Source organism: Eumetopias jubatus, unplaced genomic scaffold, assembly GCF_037043125.1.
Source record: "Eumetopias jubatus isolate StellerSeaLion01/CBP00866 unplaced genomic scaffold, mEumJub1_p1.0 scaffold_6, whole genome shotgun sequence".
NCBI classification, from domain to species: Eukaryota; Metazoa; Chordata; class Mammalia; order Carnivora; family Otariidae; genus Eumetopias; species Eumetopias jubatus.
The window spans coordinates 27,976,388-27,997,034 of NW_028274812.1; positions in this window are offsets into that span (position 1 = coordinate 27,976,388).

A 20,647-nucleotide genomic window follows, 5' to 3' on the forward strand; every position below is an offset into this window, starting at 1 on the left:
TTCTGATGATGGAATCTTTATATCAACCCCAAGATGTAGGGATTATTAATATCCCTGTTTTACAGGCAGAGAAACTAAGGCACTGAGAAGTTAAAGAAGTTGTTGTCATGAATTGCATTGCATCTCCTGAAAATTCATATGCTGAAGTCCTAATCCCCAGTACCTCAGAATGTGATCTTATTAGTAAAGAGGGCCATTGCAGATGCAATTAGTTAAGACAGGATGGTACTGCAGAAGGGTGGGCCCCTAATCCAGGATGACGATATCCTTTTAAAAAGAGACATACACACACACAGGGAGAAGGCCAAGTAAAGAGTAGAGTTCTCCTGCCTCAAGCCAAAGGCCAAAGATTGCTAGCAAACCACCAGAAGCTAGAGGAGAGGCCTGGAACAGAACCCCTTTCCCAGCCCTCAGAAGAAACCAATCTGCTCACACTTGATTTTGGACTTGTAGCTTCCAAAACTGTGAGATAATACATTTCTGTTGTTCCAAGCACCCCCATTTGTGTTATTTTGTTAGGTAGCCTAAGAAAATGATACAGTTGTCTAAGACCACACAGCTACTAACTAGTGAAGCCTGAACGTGAACCTGGGCAGTGGGGCTTGGGAGTCTGTGCACAGTTCTGGAGAGGGGTGGGAAAGAGGAAGAAAGTAAGTGATGACAGAAGTTCCTCCAGGCCCTTGGGAGGGTGGCCAGCATCTAGGACCAGCTGGGAAAGAGGGACTTGGTATAGAATTCCCACAGTGCAGAAGCAGTAACTCTGTCCTCGGTCTCTCATTTGCACTTCGTTATCACCCAGGATGCCCACGTGGTCCAGAGAGCCACACCATCAGCAAACATCAGTGGCAACCGTGATGGCTGCCCACACCACATTTGACCTTTAAATGAGGCCTGCTTACCAGCTGTCAGACACCTACCACAGTGAACAGAGTATCCCCAAAATGATAGCCAGGATTTTTAAACTTAATAGTTTTACTGACATCAACTCTACATATTTACAGTACACAATTTGATACCTTATGACAAAAGCATACATCCACGAAGCCATCACCACAATCAAGTTACTGAGCACACCCATCTCTGCAAATGTCTCATCTCGTCCTGCCCCTTCATGTTATCTCCCTCCACCCCTCCCCTCCCATCTCTGTCTACCGGCAATCTGCTCTGCTTTCACTATACATTAGCTTGCATTGTATAGAATTTTTATATAAATAAAATCCTATAGCATATACTATTTTTGTCTGGCTTCTTTCACTAAGCACGATTATTCTTCCACAGAACTGTGTGTATCAGTAGACCATTTTTGTTGACTACGGAGTAGAATTCCATTGCATGGGTATACCACAATTTGTTTATCCATTCACCTGGATTCTTTTCCCAATTTTCTTTTCATTGTGATAAAACAAACATAAGATCAAGTTTATGATCTTAACCATTTCTGTCTAGTTTAGTGGTATTAAATGCATTCATATGTTGTGCAATCATCACCACCAACCATCTTCATAACACTTTCATCTTATAGCACTGAAACTCTATACCCACTAAAACAATAGCCTTCCATTTCCACCTTCCCTCAGCCCCCTGTTGTCTTTATAATTTTGACTAAGTACCTCATATAAGTGAAGTCATACAGTATTTGTCTTTCCGTGACTGGCTTATTTCACTTAGCATAATGTTCTCAAGGTTTATCTATGTGGTAGCATATGCAGAATTTACTTCCTTTTAAAGCTGAATAATATTCTATTGTATGTATGTATGTACCATATTTTGCTTAGCCACAGATGGACACTTGGGTTGCTTCCAGGTGTACCTAGCATGAATAATGCTGCTCAGAACATGGGTTTACAAATATCTGAGATGCTGCTTTCAGTTCTTTTGGGTATATACTCAGAAGTGAAATTGCTGGATCACATGGTAATTCTATTTTTAATTTTTTGAGGAACTGCCGTACTGTTTTTCACACTGGCTAAACCATTTTACATCCCCATTAGTGGGGCACAACAGTTCCAATGTCTCCAAATCCTCACCAATATTTGCTATTTTCTGATTTTTTTATATCAACCATCCTAATGGCTGCGAGGTGGTATCTTATTGTGGTTTTGATTTGCATGGGTCTAATTATCAGTGATATTGAGCATCTTTTCAAGTCCTTATTGGCCATTTGTATATCTTCTTTGAAGAAATATTTATTCAAGTCTTTTGTCCATTTTTGAATTGGGTTGTACTTTTTTTTTAAGATTTTATTTATTTGAGACCGACAGAGAGAGAGAGAGAGAGCACAAGCGGGAGAGGGGTAGAGGGAGAGGGAGAAGCAGGCCACCCACCGAGCAGGGAACCTGACGCGGGGCTCGATCCCAGGACCCTGAGATCATGACCCAAGTCAAAGGCAGACACTCAACCAGCTGAGCCACCTAGGTGCCCCTACATTTTTGTTTTTATTGAGGCTGAGAAGTTCTCTATATATTCTGGACATTAATACATTATAAGAGATGATTTGCAAATATTTTCTCCTATTCTGTGGGTTGCCTTTTTACTACGTTAAGATTGTCTTCTGATACACAGAATTTTAAAATTTTCATGAAGTCCAATTTGTCTTTTTTCTTCTGTTATCTATGCCTTTGTTGTCATATCCAAGAAATCATTGCTATAGCTTTTACCCTATGTTTTCTTCTAAGGTTGCTAGTTTTAGGTCTTACATTTAGGTCTTTGCTCCATTTTTAGTTAATTATTGTATGTGGTGGTAGGTAAGGGTTCCATTTCATTCTTTAGCATGTGAATGTCCAGTTTTCCCAGAGCCATTTGTTGAAAAAACTGTGCTTTCTCCATTGAATGGTCGTGGCACCCTTGTCAAAAATCATTTGGCCATATATATGTAAGGTTTTATTTCTGTGTTCTCTATTCTATTCTATTGGTTTATATGTCTTTTTTTATGCCCTAACACACTGTTTTGGTCACTGTAGCTTTGTCGTAAATTTTGAAATCAGCAAGTGCAAGTCCTACAGCTTTGTGCTTCTTTTTCAATATTGTTTTGACTATTCAGGGTGCCTTGAGATTCCATATGAATTTTAAGATGGATTTTCTATTTCTACAAAAAACATCATTGGGGTTTTGATAGGTATTGCATTGAATCTGTAGATCAGTATGAATATCTAAGCAATATTAATTGTTCTAACCCACAAACATGGGATATGTTTCCATTTACTTATTTTTTTTTATTTCTTTCAGCCATGTTTTGTAGTAGTTATTGTACAAATCATTCATCACCTTGGTTAATTCCTAAGTATTTTTTTGATGCTATTGTATATGCAACTGTTTTTTAACTACCTTTTCAGATTGTTCATTGTTAGTGTAGAGATGTAAAACTGATTTTTTGTCTGTTGACTGTATCTTACTACTTTGCTGAATTTATTAGTTTTACCAATTTTTTGTGGAATTGCTAAGGTTTTGTGCATATATATGATCATATCTGTAACAGAAATCATTTTAGTTTTTCTTTCCAATTTGGATAACTTTTCTTTCTTTTTATTGGCTAACTTATCTGACTAGAACTTCCAGTCCTATGTTGAATAAAAATGGTGAGAATGGGCATCCTTGTCTCGTTCTTGATCTTAGAGAAAAACCTTTCAGTCTTTTACTCTTGAGTATAATGTAGGCTATGGGTTTTTTCATGTATGGCTTTTATTATGTTGAGGTAGTTTCCTTCTACTTCTAGTTTGTTGAGTGATTTTATCATTAAAGGTTGTTGAATTTTGTCAAATGAGTTTTCTGCTTTAACTGAGAGGATCCTATGGGTTGTTTTCTTCATCTGTTCATTTGGTGTATCATATTGATAAATTTTCACATATTGAAACATCCTTGCATTTCAGAATAAATCTCACTTGGTCATGGCGTTTAATCCTTGTAATATGCTGCTGAATTCAGTTTACTAGTATTTTGTCGAGGGTTTTTGCATCAATGTTCATAAAAGATATTAGTCCATAGTTTTCTTTCTTGGAGTATCTTTGACTTTTTCGTTAGGGTATTACTGGCCTCATAGAATGAGTTAGTCAGTTTTCCCACCTCTTCAGTTTTTGGAAAAGTATGAGAAGGGCTGATCTTCCTTCTTTAAATGTTTGGTGGAATTCATCAGTGAAGTTATTAGGCTCAGGGCCTTTTGATAAATGTTTATAATTCTTTTTATATTTTAGCCATTCTAATAAATGTGTAGTAGTATCTCCTGATTTTAATTTGCATCTCCCTAGTGATTAATGATCTGGAGCACATTTTTCCATGCTTATTTGCCATATCTTCTTTGATACATCTAACTTTATCTCTGATCTATCAATTGCATTTAATTTTGTGACCCTCTGAACATCTTTTCTGAATTTTTTCCATGATTCTTGCCTTTTTGATGTAGACTTAGGCTCTACTTCTTACCTTGATGTTTTCTGTCCACTATCTATATGGTATTGAGAAGTAGGGTACTTAGTAGAGGCAGTGAGTCTGGAAGAAACCTTTGAAGTGCTCCCCTTGCTCTCCCCACATTGTCATGTGACAATTCCTGCCTGCCTCTTTGCTGTGCAACTAACTGCAGCTGGTCTTCAGTATTGTCCTCCAAGGGGTTCTATCTGGGCAGCACAAAAACACAGCTCAGGTGAAATACTGATGAGAACAGGGGCAGACTGCCCCCCAAACCCCTAAGGTTACTGATGATTCCTGGAGAGTGTGCCTTCTTCCAAGGCATTTTCTCCCTAAAGGTTAAAGATGGAGACACTGCTGATCTGCAGCTGCCTGGTTCAAAGGCAGCAGGTGGGCATGGGGACTGCTTTTTTCGCCGTCCCAATGTTTACTTTCTGTGAAGGTCTATAACTCCAGGTTGCTCTCCATCCCTTTAACTACCTGATTGGTCAATTTAGGAAGAATAACCAGGCATTCTCACCTCTGCTCTGTCTTCTTCCTCTGGGGAGTGAGCTAGGTCAAAAGAGCAGGAAATTTTCTCTCCTAGGACACTGCCTCAGTCCAGTGCTGCTGGGCAGGTGGGTAAGTTGGCCTGCCATCATCCAGAATAAGCCCATGTGGCTCTCATGTGAAGCTACATTCTTTACTTTAGACTCCCATCAGTAATAAAGGTGTTACTTTTGCTTCAATATTTACCTTTTTGTTTCATTTTCTAACTAGTTTAAAACTTATGCAAAAAGAGGGGCATTATCTCTTGAGGACCTCACATGGTAGCTGGAATTGAATCTGCAGTCAATCAACAGAGGCTCAAAAACTCTTTCCTCCATTAAATACTGCATAGCCTCTACCTCTACTCACAGTGTGGTCTGCAGAAGAGTATTGGGTATTACCTGGGTGATTGTGAGAAATGCGCTATATATAGGGCTCCACCCCACACTTTCTGCAATGGGATCTGCATTTTAACAGGATCCCAAGATGATTCATATATAAAGTTTGAGTAGCAAAAAAAAAAAAGTTTGAGTAGCAAGATTCCAAAGAGCTAGTAGCAAATATTAAGAGTAATTATTGCTCTCTCTCAACTCAATTGTACACCGTGAGCTTAATTTCTACTTATTTTATTTATTTTTTTTATCATTTTAATTATCTTACTATGTTTAGGACGGCTTCTTTTTTTTTAAAGATTTTATTTATTTATTTGAGAGAGAGAGAATGAGAGATAGAGAGCACGAGAGGGAAGAGGGTCAGAGGGAGAAGCAGACTCCCTGCTGGGCAGGGAGCCCGATGTGGGACTCGATCCCGGGACTCCAGGATCATGACCTGAGCCGAAGGCAATCACTTAACCAACTGAGCCACCCAGGCGCCTAGGATAGCTTCTTACAACAAATTTCTTCACAAACTTTTGCAATAGTGGTAAAACTATATCAGTATAAAACCACTTTTGCAAGTACATAACACAACTAACATTTTAAAAGGATAAATAAAATATTTTTATAAAACTTATATTTCACATAATAGAAAAATAAATGAACTATACTGAACAGATTCATGTTTCTTTTCTACCATAGTAGAGTTCAGTACCTTGGTTTCTTGTCAATAGGCTAGTTTTACTATAACACAGAGGGCCCTCAGAGCTCCTCTAAGTGGAATAAAAACTTTCAAATGACTCTTCGTGACAGTCTCATTTACATTTTTGGCCAGTGATTCATCACTTTTGACATAAGAGGGTGAGAGGCAAAGGAAGATGTGACTCATTTATTTCTTCTTTTCAAGAGAATGTCAGCCTGAGTCTTAACCACACACATTTCAAGATCTTACTGTTGTAAGATAATAATACCTTATGTTTGTGTGATGTACTACCATTAGAAAAGTGCCTTCCCATCCATTATCTTGTCTCATCCTCCCACTAACTGGCAAGGCGGGTGATGTTAAGCTCTTTATGCAGATGAGTAGAGCCAGCCATCCTGAGGTCGGCTTCCCTGAGATGCAGAGCAGTAAAGAATGGGACAGGATGGATAGTCTATTCTTCGGACTCCAAGCCCAAAGTTATCCCCACATGGGACCTAGATGGGATTTATCTGAATGTGTTCTGTTCCACAGAGCTAGAATCTGGATATGGATATTTGAAGACTAACACTGATAGTATAACTAGCATGTGTTGGCATTACTTTAAATGTTTTACCTTTGAAAGCTTACTGCATATTTACCAGTATTAACATATTTAATTCTCACAACAACCCAGTAATGTAGTTAATTGTATTACTCCCCTTATATAGATGATTTCTATCTATATATGCCCTTGGCTTTGGGTTCTATGAAAATGTATCAGTATCATGTCAAAAAAAAAAGCTTCTATGAAATTAAAACACTCAAATCTCTTTATTACTAGAATAAGTACATCAGCTTGGGTTATAAATGACTTCAGACATCAAATGACTTATATTTAGCGGTGTACTGGTAAATGTCTCAAAACCAGCTTTCTGGGGAGAAAAGGCCCCAAATTGTAAATCTTGCCAATTTCTATGGTGGAATTACTTCCATTGTGGCCATTTCAGGCTACCAGGTTGATTTGGAGCTGGGAACAGATGTGCACAATCAGCTCTTGCAAGCTGGTTCTGACACATTACTGGTCCAGGACCAGGTGTAACCCATTTTTAAGCTGCTATTCTTCATACTCTCAAGTAAGCCCAAACTGTTTTGGTTTTAAGAATATGTTACAAGAATTTTGACAAGTTTTTGAGTTACTATTAATTTTTCCAAATGTTTTTTCAGAGTGGTTTATACTAATAGTCTCTAGAAAGCATGAAGACCCATGTAGAAGCCACTAAGCCAAAAGCTGGCAAACCTTCTAAATAAAGGGTCAGTGCTATATGGTCTGAATGTTTATGCCCTCTCTAAAATTCATATGTTGAAATTATAATGCCCAAGGTTATGTTATTAGGAGGTGGGACATTTGGAAGGATTCATGGAAAAGTCATGTATGAGATTAGTGCCCTTATAAAAAGGCTCTGAGAGCTAGCTTGCCACTTCCATCCTGTGAGGACACAGGAGACATCGGTGACTGAAAAAAGAGCCCTCACCTGACTGTGCTGGCACCCTGATCTTGGACTTCCAGCCTCTAGCACTGTGAGAAATAAATCTCTCTTGTTTATAAGCTACCCAGTCTGTTGTATGTTGTTGTGGCAGCCTGATTAGACTAGGATAGCCAGATAGTGAATAGTTTTGGTTTTGCCGGCCACATACTGTCTCCGTTGCATATTTTTCTTTTTTTTTTTTTTAAGATGCATTTATTTATTTGAGAGAGAGAGAGAGTGAGCAGGGTGGGGGTGGTACGCAGAGGGAGAGGGAGAATCTCATGCAGACTCCCCACTGAGCCTGGAGCCTGATGCGGGGCTCAATCCCCGGACCCTGAGACCATGACCTGAGCTGAAATGAAGAGTCAGACACTTAACTAACTGAGCCCCCCAGATGCCCAATTCTTCTTTATTTTTACAATCCTTTTATTATTTTTAGTGCTTGGGCTATTCAAAAACAGTTGGATTTGGCCCAAAGACTAGATGTGGTCCACAGGCTATAGTTTGCTAACCCCTTCTCTAAGCCTTGGGAAGGCAAGTTGGGGAAAGAAATGAGAACAGTCATATAGTCAGACTCACCTGATCTTTACTTCAAATGTGATATTGACAGGTCACAGCCTTCTACCTTACAGAATTATAATGGTTAAATTAATTAATTCCTATGAGAGCTCTTCCTGAAGTATAATGTTTCCTTAACTATAGGAAATTGTTAGCATTATCCTCAATCACCCATGAACCACTGCAATTACAATCCCAGTTGAATTAAAACTTCTACCCAGACCATAAAGCACCAGCTCTTTAAATACCTGGAAGCCTCAACCTCAGGGGAGAACTAAAACGGGTTTGGGTCCTTATTATAAAACCCTTTATCTGTTCCAAGTCACTCCTGAGGCAATGTCTAGGCTTCCTAGCACTGGATAGCGATTTCAATGTCAGCTTGACTTCAGATTGTTCTGGGATCTGACCTTGCAAGTGTATTTCCTGGCATACAGTGGATGCTCAATCTATACTGAATGAATAACTGAATGAATGAATGATCATATCCAACTAGCTGAGCTCTCACCTTGTGTGAACCTTAGACCTCCCAAGCCACAGTCCTTAAACCATGTGCTCAGTCAGCCTCCTGCTCATCCCAACACCAAGAGGATACCCTCCCTATGTGCTGAGGTGTTTCCCTGGCTCAGGTGATAGAAGAAAAATAAAGACAACACTGTGGATATCAGATATCCAACCACCCATAACTGTTGAAGAAATGTCTGGCTTTCTTTACATCTTAAGACTCAATTATGTTATAATTATATCATGAGGATAGATAATTGTTTTTAAAAAAAAAGAAGAAAGGAAAGAAAGACATCCCACTTTCGAACTGGCTGAAATCCAACCTGACAATAAGGAGGGTCCCATGAACTGCATTGATAGGAGGACATCCTAGAGCAGAGGTGATCTTAAGTTCCACTTCTCTCCCATCATTATTTGATGTTAGACAATGTCTCATTATGTGCAAATGCATTATAATAATTTATTAATCTGGTACACTTTCTGAGCAAAGATTTTAGAGCATTTTAATTTTTGAAACAAGATTTCTATTTGAACACACTGGTGGAATTTAAAATTTTGATGTCTAAATCAAAACCCATGCCTCAAATCCATTGCCTCAGAAACTCCCAACTTCACACTGGAGTGTAAGTTGGGATCCTCTTTTTAACCTCAAATAGGGACAGTTCCAGCTAGCTGAAATGTGTTTCTACTTTATCTGTTAAGTTTCTTACTATATGGCCAATGAATTAAAGGATGATAAAGAAAGACAAATTTAAGACTCTAGTTTCAGAAAAGAAGGCAAACTTTTTTTTTTCAGACACCAGAGAGCAAAAAGCACAACTGTAGTTTTTACCTCTATCAAATAAATTAGGAAATGAAATTTGGAATTTAGAATCCAAAGAGACACCATAAAGTCCCACTGAATGCAAGAGCTAGAGTAATGAGGAAAGCTGGTATTGAAATAAGCAGAAAGAGATCTTCATAGACTGATTCAAACTGGTTGATATGTTTTTACAGAGTTATGAAATCATGCAGCATTCAGTTATGTTTGCCTTTTATTCATCTCCAGTGAAGCCATATCCTAACCAGGAAATTCATTTCCAGTAAAGAAGAATGGAAATACCACAAACCAGTGCTACTTAAATCACATGAGTGAATCTAGAATTTTTAAAAATCAACTCTGGTGGATTGAAAGAAATGAAATAAAAATGATTCTAACTTTACATAATTGATCCTGAAGTACCTAGGAACAATTTGCTATTGCCAAATTTCACAGTATATATAAAAATTACACTAGTGGGGCGCCTGGGTCGTGCAGGCGGTTAAGCGACCAACTCTTGGTTTGGGCTCAGGTGGTGACCTCAGGGTCCTGAGATCGAGCCCTGTATAGGGCTCCACCATGAGCATGGAGTCAGCTTAGAGTTTCTCTCTCCTTCTCCCTCTGCTCCTCCCTGCCCCCGCTCATGCACGCACACATGCTCTCTCTAAAATAAGTAACTATTTTTTAAAAGATTTTATTTATGTATTTGACAGAGAGAGAGAGCAGGGGGAGCAGCAGAGGGAGAGGGAGAAGCAGGCTCCCTGTTGATCAAGGAGCCCAATGTGGGGCTCGATCCCAGGACCCTGGGATCAGGACCTGAGCGGAAGGCAGACTCTTAATTGACTGAGCCACCCACGTGCCCCAATAAATCTTTTTAAAGATTTTAAAATTTTTTAAAAATTACACTAGTGCCCATCTTCATCATTCCTTTATGAAATTAAATCATTGTAACTCTCAATCCTCAATGATTTTATCCCTGTGAATTAGCCATTTTGTAAATTATAACAACACTCTAAGCCCAGACTTATTTTATTCTCTACTCTTCTATATGTTATGAAAGATCTTCCTTGCCATCCACTGGTATCCTCAAGAGAACAAATTCATTCAGAAAGTAATCTAAGCCTATATTTCCCAAACTTCCTTCCAAGCAATGCTATTCTTACCGGATGTTCTGTAAAAATGAGGTTCATCATCAAATAAATTTGAATATACACTGCCTACGATTCCTTTCTTGACAGTTCACAATGTGCCTTGGATTTTAAAATTTCTGAAAAGTCTGGCAGTAAAACTTATTTGACCATGGACAGGTTTATTATTTTGTTTTTTGTTTGTTTTTTCCCATGTTAACATTTGTTAACATCTCATGGAATAAGTATTCACAGACACATTTTGGGAAAACTTCTGTAAATAAACCAAGAGGGAGATAAAACAACTGATAATAAATTCCACAGCTACACTTCAAAGCTATACTTTAGAGAACCAGAATCACACACACAACTCTGGTCCCTAGGGTTTGCACCAACCCATTTCCTACTTTTTTGTGCTCTATCCAAACACTGTAACTCCCCTCCCTTCAGTTCCCACCACGCCACCCTAGTTATCTATCAGCATTGTTTTAAGGACAAAACTCTTTGAAGTTCTTTGAGCTTCAGTAAAAAACAGACCTCTGTCTATAGACGGAAGCTAGCAATATTTGAAAAAATACATGTACCCAAGTAGGACAATGTTAGGGAAATGTCTAAGAAAAATAGAATAAAAACATAAAAAGTGATTTTTAAATAGTCATTTTCACAGGTATGTAATGGCGTTTGGGCTATGCAAAGGTATTAGAACTATGACTATTTTCTCATGAAATTCCATTAGCTCAAACACCAACAGGCAATTGTTGGGCATAGTCAAGAAGTAGAGAGAAGAATAGAAAAGAAAGTGATGAGAAATGGCCTGTTGAATTCCAGAATGTTTCTTCTTGACAGCAAAATAATGAAGAACGTAATCTCACTTCAGAAAATACTACATGTGGTGATGGATATTAACTAGACCTATAGTGATGATAATTTTGCAATATATACATATATCAAATCATTATGTTGTACACTTGAAACTAATCTATTGGTACATGTCAATGATACTTCAATTTCAAAAAGTAAAAGAAAATATTAGTAAAAAATAAAATACTAATACTACATTTTCCCCCAGAGCATCCAGGAATTTCCAGACATAGCACTTTCCATAATTGTAATGCCAAGGGTTGTGGTGAAGTGATCTGTTTAATGTCTGTCTCACCCACTAGAGTGTGATCTTCTTAAAGAAAAGTACTGCGTCTGCTTGTTCATCTCTGTGTCCTCAAGAGTAGTACAGCACCAGCACTTAGAATGTATCAATAAAATATTTGTGGAAGTTAAGAAAGGAGGAGGAAGTGAGAGGGAGGGCAGGAGGGAAGGAGAGAATAAGAATGGGGTCTTTTTGAGGTTTGATTGCTTTCCCAGAGTGATCATGGGTTTACACTATTTTGCCTGGTTCTTTCAGTGGCCCCAAGGTTAAGTGTATAATCTATGGCCATGAAATAAGAGATAATGAACCCACATAGGCATTAAATCATGACATCACTTTTTTATTTTATTTTATTTATTTATTTTTAAGACTTTATTTATTCATTTGACAGAGAGAGAAAGAGGCAGGCAGAAGGAGAGGGAGAAGCAGACTCCCCGTTGAGCAGGGAGCCCGATGTAGGACTTGATCCCAGGACCCTGGGATCATGACCAGAGCTGAAGGCAGATGCTTAACTGACTGAGCCACCCAAGCGCTCCAATGACATCACTTTCATGTGTACTTGTACTTTGATCAGTCTTTGCAACAGTAGAAAAAAATGATAATAGAATAATAGAAAAAATGTAGTTCTCATACTAAATGGATTCCATCTGGATTCTATACCTGGATAGAGTCATATAATCTATATGACATCATATGAAGAAAGCAATGGGATGAGGGGAGTTGAAATGTAGTGTTTTTATACTGGTTACATGCAACTAAGAAATGAGTATTTGATCATTATGATTTTCACAGAAATCTCATTATGGTCTTCGTGATCATGACACTCTTTAGGTCCTACAAACTCTTCGCTAGATTGTGCTGCGTGTTTCCTGTCAGCTACCATTCAGCTAGCAACGTGCTTAAAAAATTAATATTTGGTTATCAGAGATGAAAGAAAAAAAAAGAGAATGTGGTCATTCTGTGTCACATTTTTCCTTTTTTCCACTAAAACTATGAGTAGGTGACCCAACAGAGCTGCCATATACTTTTCCCTGTGATTTAGCTAAATCTGCAAATGGAAATTAGGTGGGCACCTTTACAGAATACAAGGCAGCAAGCATTTGAATATCACTAATTTATAGGCATGCTGTATGAGATCACTGATATTTTCTCATAAAAATACAAGGTGGGGGGAAGATAACTTTATTTTCCTGCTCTAATCAATGTGAAACAAGAAAAATCACAAATTAACACACTTTTTACTATTATGCTGGGCAGAGTAAAAAAAAAAATAATGCTGCTTCAACAAAACAAAAACACTGAGGTATTCTCATAATTCTTTTCTGAGCCTAGATTTGAGCGGGGCCATTCCATCTGATTGTAATTCCTGTAGGTAAGCAGATGGTCAGGCAGCATACCAAGAATTATAATAATCTATGTGGGATGTTCCTAAGACATGAGTTAATGCTTTCAAACCCATAAAGCTTGGGATTTTATGGAGATGAACCACATTATAGACCCACATGCAAGCATGTGCTCATCAAAATTACTTCAACTGAATCAACAGCTCAGCTCATTTGCACCTCCTGACCTTCTGGAACTGACCTGTGAGATGCATCCTCAAACCAGTTTCTTGCCTCTAAGGACTGAAATTAGAAAAAGAAAGATCCACATAACTAGCAGGGATAACATGCATGTTCAGTTTCAGATTTCTTGATCTAAAGACAAATATGAGAAACAAGGTAAGCTGCAATGCCAAAAGCAAGAGATTTTAAATCATAAACCACTGCCTCCCTAAGATTTCAAGGGCCACTACCAAAGATGACTAGGAAAGAGATGGGAGGGAAATGGGAAAATTCACAATAGCAAACCGGTCTCCACAGATTATATACAATTAATTAAAAGCCAGCTTAAGTGAAGGGAACAGAAGGCAGGGGTTGGAATCCAAAAGAAGTAAGTGTTAATCACGGCTCAGATACTTACTAGTCAGTGGCCTTAAGAGGTTATTTTATTCTCAATGCCTCAGTGTCCTCATCCTGAAGATGGGGATAGTAACACCTGCCTCGGGGCATAGCTGTGAAATAGCCTGTAGAAAGTTGCTGGAACACAGTGTACAGCCAATTAATGTGTTTGACATTTCTTTTTCTGTCTTTTCTTTTCAGTAATAATGCTTTCATTTTAAAAACATCTCACTGTTTTCAAAGCTCATCTACACAGAATTTCTTAACTGACCTCACAGCAGTATCTGACAGAAACACAAGCTCTTTTTCACATATGAGAACACGGAACCTCATTCTAGAACCCACACTAGATTCTAGTCACCCAGGCTACTTCTCAGCCAGTGCTAATACCACCAGATTGAATATTGGAAGAGATGAATCATATGAAAACACAGCTGAAAATAGTGAACAGACTCTAAGACCAAAATATAATGATCAAAGGTTTTTAAGGCTATTAAATCAGTAGACAAAAGAATATTATGACGACCCAGATGATATACATTTCAGTTTTCACTACATAGTTGGGACTACAGAGGGCTAGAAATATATACCTCATTAAGAATTATAGAAGGCACGGTATAGGATTTAGCACACTTGTGGAGAGCTGTGGAATAATTCATTTAAAAATCCATTCTTGTTTGCAATGATTGTTTGCAGAAATCTACAGATAAAATACATACATCAATGTAAAAGGCAGTTATTAGAAGTTTTTGCTCTAGCAAAGTTCATGTTAAATAGTAAGGCTGCATCAGTTTTAGCAACTGCGAAGATAATAAAGTAACTCATGATATAGTTAAGTATACTATAGGTAAAATATCTTTTTTCACTCTTTGTCTATTTTTCATTTTATTACTGTAACTAGCATACACACTACCCCTAGAAGTCTTCATTTAAAAATGAAATTTTAGAACAACTTTATGAAAATCTCAGAAATAAAATGGTGAAACAAAGAGGTAATTTAAGAGTTCAACAAATTTTGGAAGAAAATACAAATAAAGCTTAGTATTTGAAAAGAGGAGATACATAAAGTATCCAGCACTGTGTCTGGTGGAAAGCTTTTTGGTCAAGTTTTTCTTTTCTGCCAGGGGAACATGTGCTCTAGGTTCAAAAGAACAAAAGGCAGAGATAATGTGTCAACAAAGGCGAAATCTGAAAACAGAGAGAGTAGCAAAACAGGATCAGTTCAGGGTAGCGGCAGGTTCATGTTTTCTAGAAATAAAAGAGCCCATTGATAATTTCTCGAAGTCCCATGTGAGAACAGCCTGTGTCGGTTGCCATAACGAATACTGAACTATACCAACCAGATCCCCGCTTCAGACTGACATAATCCTTTTCCAGGCACTGTAAGTGTTGACTGATACAGGTATGTCCTTCCCAGGAAACTGCCCCTGGCTGAAGGGAGCTGCCTCACCCAAGTTTATGCTCCCCTCTCCTGGAGCAACTGGCCCCAATAACTGAAGGATGCAGGGTTATAAGGCCCAGCAACCCCTTGCCTCAATTGAGACAACCCTATTGCCCCCCACCCCTTATGTGACTGGCTGAAGCTTCTGTTACAACTACATCACAGCTCAACCTCACTCTACCAATATGATTCCCTCAGTCCATCACCTATGTTGATCCTTGGAGCACTCACCAATAAACGACGGACCATAAATTCCATTTTAGAGCTGTTTCCAGGGGACCCAGCCAACGACACTTGGTTACAGAACTGACCCTAGGAAGTAGACTCTAATACGGGATTTTGGAGATAGATTGCCCACTGACCAGATGGCCATGAGGCAGGAAGCACGAAACTGATATCCTGGCACACCGTAGGGGTCCGTTGTCCAAGGGTTCAGCTGATGTTGAACTGGGACAGGATGACAGGAAAGGCAATGCACGGGCTCAGGCGTCTGAGAGGTGCAGGGGGCATCACCGTTGTCAGGATGATGGAATAGGGGAAACCTGATTAATCAGAGAGAAAGATTTCACTGCAGAAGTGCTTGGAGTTCAAGCCAACACTAAAGGGTGAGTGCATGTGTGAGGGGAAGGAATGATTACAAAAGAGCCTCCTCCCCCCACCCCCACCCACCAAAGGAACTAGCATCGACAGAAACTTTGATTCAGAAAAGTGCCTGACAATGAGAGGAACTGAGAGTGAGGGACAAATCTCTGGAGAGCGGAAATGAAACAGGGAAAGAAGGGTGCCTCCTGAGGCTGGTGGAATAGGCAGGGGCCAAATCACAGCATGGGAGAGATTGTTGTTGTTCTCTTCACAGTCATGATGAATCACTGGATTCATTGGATTGGAGCAAGAAAGCTACACGATAAGATTTGCCTTAAGAAAGATCTCTTCAGCTATTTCTGAACTGATGGAAGAAAACAAAAATGTACACGAGGAAAGCCTTTCTGCATTGCTCAGAAAAAAAATCAATGTTACAAAGGAATACTAAGTGATCCCATACTGAAGAGGCCTGGACAGGTGAGTCTGTGCCCTCTTACAGGCTGTTGGGGTGGCCCATACTGGGAGGCGGTGACTCACTAGAGCCTGGTTTACTCACTGAGCTCTCAAACGCCGTCTTAGTGATGGGAAGGCCAGTGCATCACCACTTACTGGTTGACGTCTACAGAAGCAATCTGGGCCATCTCCCTAAGATTGTAATCTCTATTTGACTAGAATGTGGGCTCCACTGTTAACAGGGACTTTATCTGTTATGTCACTGCCGTGTCCCCAGCTCTTAAAAGAGTGCTCGGGGGTGCCTGGGTGGCTCAGTTGGTTAAGCAACTGCCTTCGGCTCAGGTCATGATCCTGGAGTCCCGGGATCGAGTCCCACATCGGGCTCCCTGCTAGGAAGGGGGTCTGCTTCTCCCTCTGATCCTTTTCCCTCTCGTGCTCTCTATCTCTCGTTCTCTCTCTCTCAAATAAATAAAATCTTTAAAAAAAAAAAAAAGAGTGCTCGGTACTTAGAAGGTGGTACTCAATAAATAGTTGTTGAGAATTGAATAAATGACTTTTAAAGGAAATATTCCTAATGAGAGGGTAGCAAATTCCTACATCTATACCTTGATATGAACGATAAACGTGAGCACAGGCTTAAAGGGGTGGGAGAGAAGCAATGGGTAAGGAGGCTGTAGCAACTTGCCTACTTTATTATATTTATAGGTGTGGACAAGTATGGGAGGCAAACAGGTAATGCCTGTAGGTTGAAAATCTTAATGGGACTGGCTGAAGATACACTTCTGAGTCAAGCTGTAACCTTGTGCTGTGAAGAAGTTTTTTCAACATGAGAGCAACCATCATGTTTCGACATAAACTGGTCGTTCAGCCTTGCTTTTCATTTCCTGTTTTGTTTTCATGGAAGGATTTTAGTGTTATCTTCAAAGGTAATCTCACCTAGCTGTGAAACCCAAAGGACGTCTGGTCCTTGCTTCCAAGACCGGGCCTGAAGAAGAATCCATCACTCTTGACTGCAAGAGAAAATGGCCCCTCTGTTCCTTCTGGCCCCTGTGTCTTCTCCTGAGCATTGTTTTAGGGCTGAGCCTGAGGCTGAGAGCCACACTTGAGATCACTCCTGTCTTCTAAAGCTTTCTGTGCAGTTCAGAACCGAAAATCAATTTTATTTAGGAACAGTAAGTGGTCCCATATTGAGGAGGCCTGTACAGGTGAGTCTGCGCCCTCTGTCATGGTTGTAAACTAGGATATTGCATATTCATACACGGAGAGACTGGCTAGGACACCCAGACTCAGGAGCGTGAGAGAAGAGTGACATCCAGTGGCCAGCTGGGTGCATTTTTGACGTGCAGTGCACACAGACCCTGAAGGATGAAGCTCACTATTTGCTCTAGAGGCTGACTTCTGCTTTGTCTTTCCAATTTGGCAACCCTGGGACACTCCAGGGAGATTCTGATGTCAGACCAACCAGGTTCTACCAGTAATATATATCCTTCCACATTTCTGGGGTTTTCTTTCAGAGTAATCATCTATCTCTCTCCAGAGTTGCCATGTTTTAAATTGCATCAAAAATTTAATAACTGTTAATGTTCAACACTTGAGAAAATGTAAAATTCCAAAATTATATTTGTTCTTAGTTTTGAAAATAAGGTTGGCCATTCATTCAACAGATGTTTATTGTGCACCCACTAGGTGACAAGCAGTGAGCAAAAGAAGAATTCTTATCCTCTTGGAGATTATATTCTTACTGAGGAAGACAGACAGTAATGTACATAAACTATACATACACACATATAGACATGTCTGATCATGGTACATGCTAAAAAAAGAAAGAAAAAGAAAAGGAAACAAGGTGAAAACATAGACTCTGACAAGGAGATTGGTGCTGTTTGGGATGGTGATCATACAAGGTCTCTCTGAGCACATTTGAAATGAAGGGTCAGATAATGTCTATATCAGAGGAAGAGCATTCTAAACATAGAAAAAAGCAAATGATAAAAATGACGGTCATATGAAATCAAGATTCTAGAGAAAATTAAAAATGAGATCATCAGTGTCAAAATAAAAATAATTATACATAAAAGCCCAAGCTGTGAGCCTAAACTCAACTTCCATACTTTAGAAAGAAGAGTGCAAAAGTTAATTACAGTCAATCTTTGAATTAGGAATTCAGACCTAAAGTAAAACAGTGCCCTAAAATAACAAAATGCCACTATTTACAAACAATTTATTTCAATGAAAAGGCAAAGGGTTGGAAATGTAGACACCTGCTTCCTTCAGTCCCCTTCCTACCCAAGTACACTCAAAAGGAACCTAACAACACAGGCCACCCAGTGGTAGCTAAGGGCACTACCTCTGTTTCTCTGTTTCTCCGTCTCTCTCTCTCTCTCTCTCTCTCTCTCTCTCTCTCTCTCACACACACACACACACACACACACACACACACAATGGAGAAAGTTTCACTTTCATCATGGTATATAGTAAAGATACAACTTTGGGAAAGATAACTTGTTTCTTTTCCCTCTTTTTGAGGTATGATATACACATATCTTTAAGGGTACAACTGGCTTAATTTTTACACCTGTTCATATGTATAAATTTAACTACCACCCAGATTAATATATAAAACATTCCCACCTCCTCAGCCTCTCTTTTGCCCTCCTTCCCACAACCCCCAAAAGGTAATCATTATTCTGACTCTATCACTATGCGTTTATTTAGTTTAGTCTGTTCTTTGAACTTACAAATGAAATCACAGAGTATATATTCTTTTTATATCTGGGCTCTTTTGTTCAACATCACATCTGTCAGATTCATTCCTGTTGCTATATGTAGCAATAATTTGTTTTCATTGCTGTCTAGTATTCTAGTATAAATATATACATATACAGTTGATATGTTACACTGTTGAGAAACTTTTGGGTTATTTCTTGATTGGGGTTATTATGGGTAAATCCATTATTAGCATTTTTGTACATGTCTTTTGGCAAAAATAAGCATTCATCTTTGTTGAGTATGTCTCCAGGACTAAAATTACTGATTTGTAAACTGGACCAGCTACGTAATTTGCAAGACCCAGCGCAAAATGAAAATGCAAGTCCTCTTGCTTAAAAAGTAAGGGAAAAGTGCCACCCACAATACTAAAATATAAAACTCTTTCCTTTTTTCCATGATCACTCTCAACTTATCACAGTGTTCATTTGCTACTCAATGTCACTTTAAAGAAAAATTAAAATGTTTAGATATTAGCATGAATTTCACCATTCACCTTTATATTGTGCATTGACAGGGTTTGTTTGGTTTTTTTTTAAGATTTATTTATTTATTATTTGAGTGGCAGGAGGGGCAGAGGGAGAAAGAGAGTCTCAAGCAGAGATTCCCAGCTGAGTGCGGAGCCCCACGTGGGGCTCAATCCCACCACATGAGATCACGACTTGAGCTGAAACCAAGAGTCAGTGGCTCAACCAACTGAGCCACCCAGGCACGGGGCAGTGGTAGTTTTAAATGCAAATGTAAGGGTGTTTAATCTGTATGCAGAATCACTGCAATTACACAATTTGTATTTCATAGCTTGTATATACATATTCTTTTTTTTTAAAGGTTCATTTATTTATTCATTTGAGAGGGTGGGGGGCAGAGGGAAAGAATCTCAAACCAACTCCCCACTGAACAGGGGCCCAAGGTGGAGAGGTAAGGCTCCATCCCAAGATCCCAACTTGAGCCAAAGTCAAGAGTCAGCACTCAACCCACCACACCCCCCGGGCGCCCCACGGATTCCTTTCTTAACAGAACAGTGAAAATGCACTGAACTAAATCAAATATTTTTATTTTGTTTCCTGGTACATGCACATTATACCAATGCTTCCTACCCTCAGCTGACCAGTGAGAAAGAAGGACTGAAAGGAGAAAGAACTGGAGGTTGCCCTCTCCTTTCCTTTCCTTCCATGTTCTCATTTCAAGTATATGTGTTTGGCTAATGCAGGGAAGTAACATAAGTAAGAAATGATAGGATAGGATTCTTTGGTTCTTCACATTTCTTAAAACAGCACTGCCTTCTTTCTCCATTCAATGCAAGTTCTGGTTTGAATGGAAACGAGGCTGCTCAGAGATGTCAGTGCCCTCACGCACCTTGTACTCCTCTGAGTCTCACTGACCTCTGAGGCAGGAGGTTGCGCAGATTTGGTGCTGTGGTCATGGCACGTGCTGTACATGAATGGGGCAGCAGAGAACAGTGGCAGGCTCACAAGTTGCTCCTGCCTCCCAGCTCGAGCCCCTGCTCCACGCTCTCAACAAGACTGCACTTATAAAAAGCAGTCAACAAAACTAAGAGGCAATCCACGAAATGGGAGAAGATATTTGCAAATTATATTTCGGATAAAGGGCTGATATCCAAGATCTGTAAAGAACTTACCAAATTCAACACCCAAAAAAACAAATAATCCGGTCAAGAAATGGGCAGAAGACATGAACAGACACTTCTCTGATGAAGACATACAAATGGCCAACAGACACATGAAAAAATGTTCAACATCACTAGCCATCAGGGAAATATAAATCAAAACCACAGTGAGATATCATCTTACACCAGTTAGAATGGCCA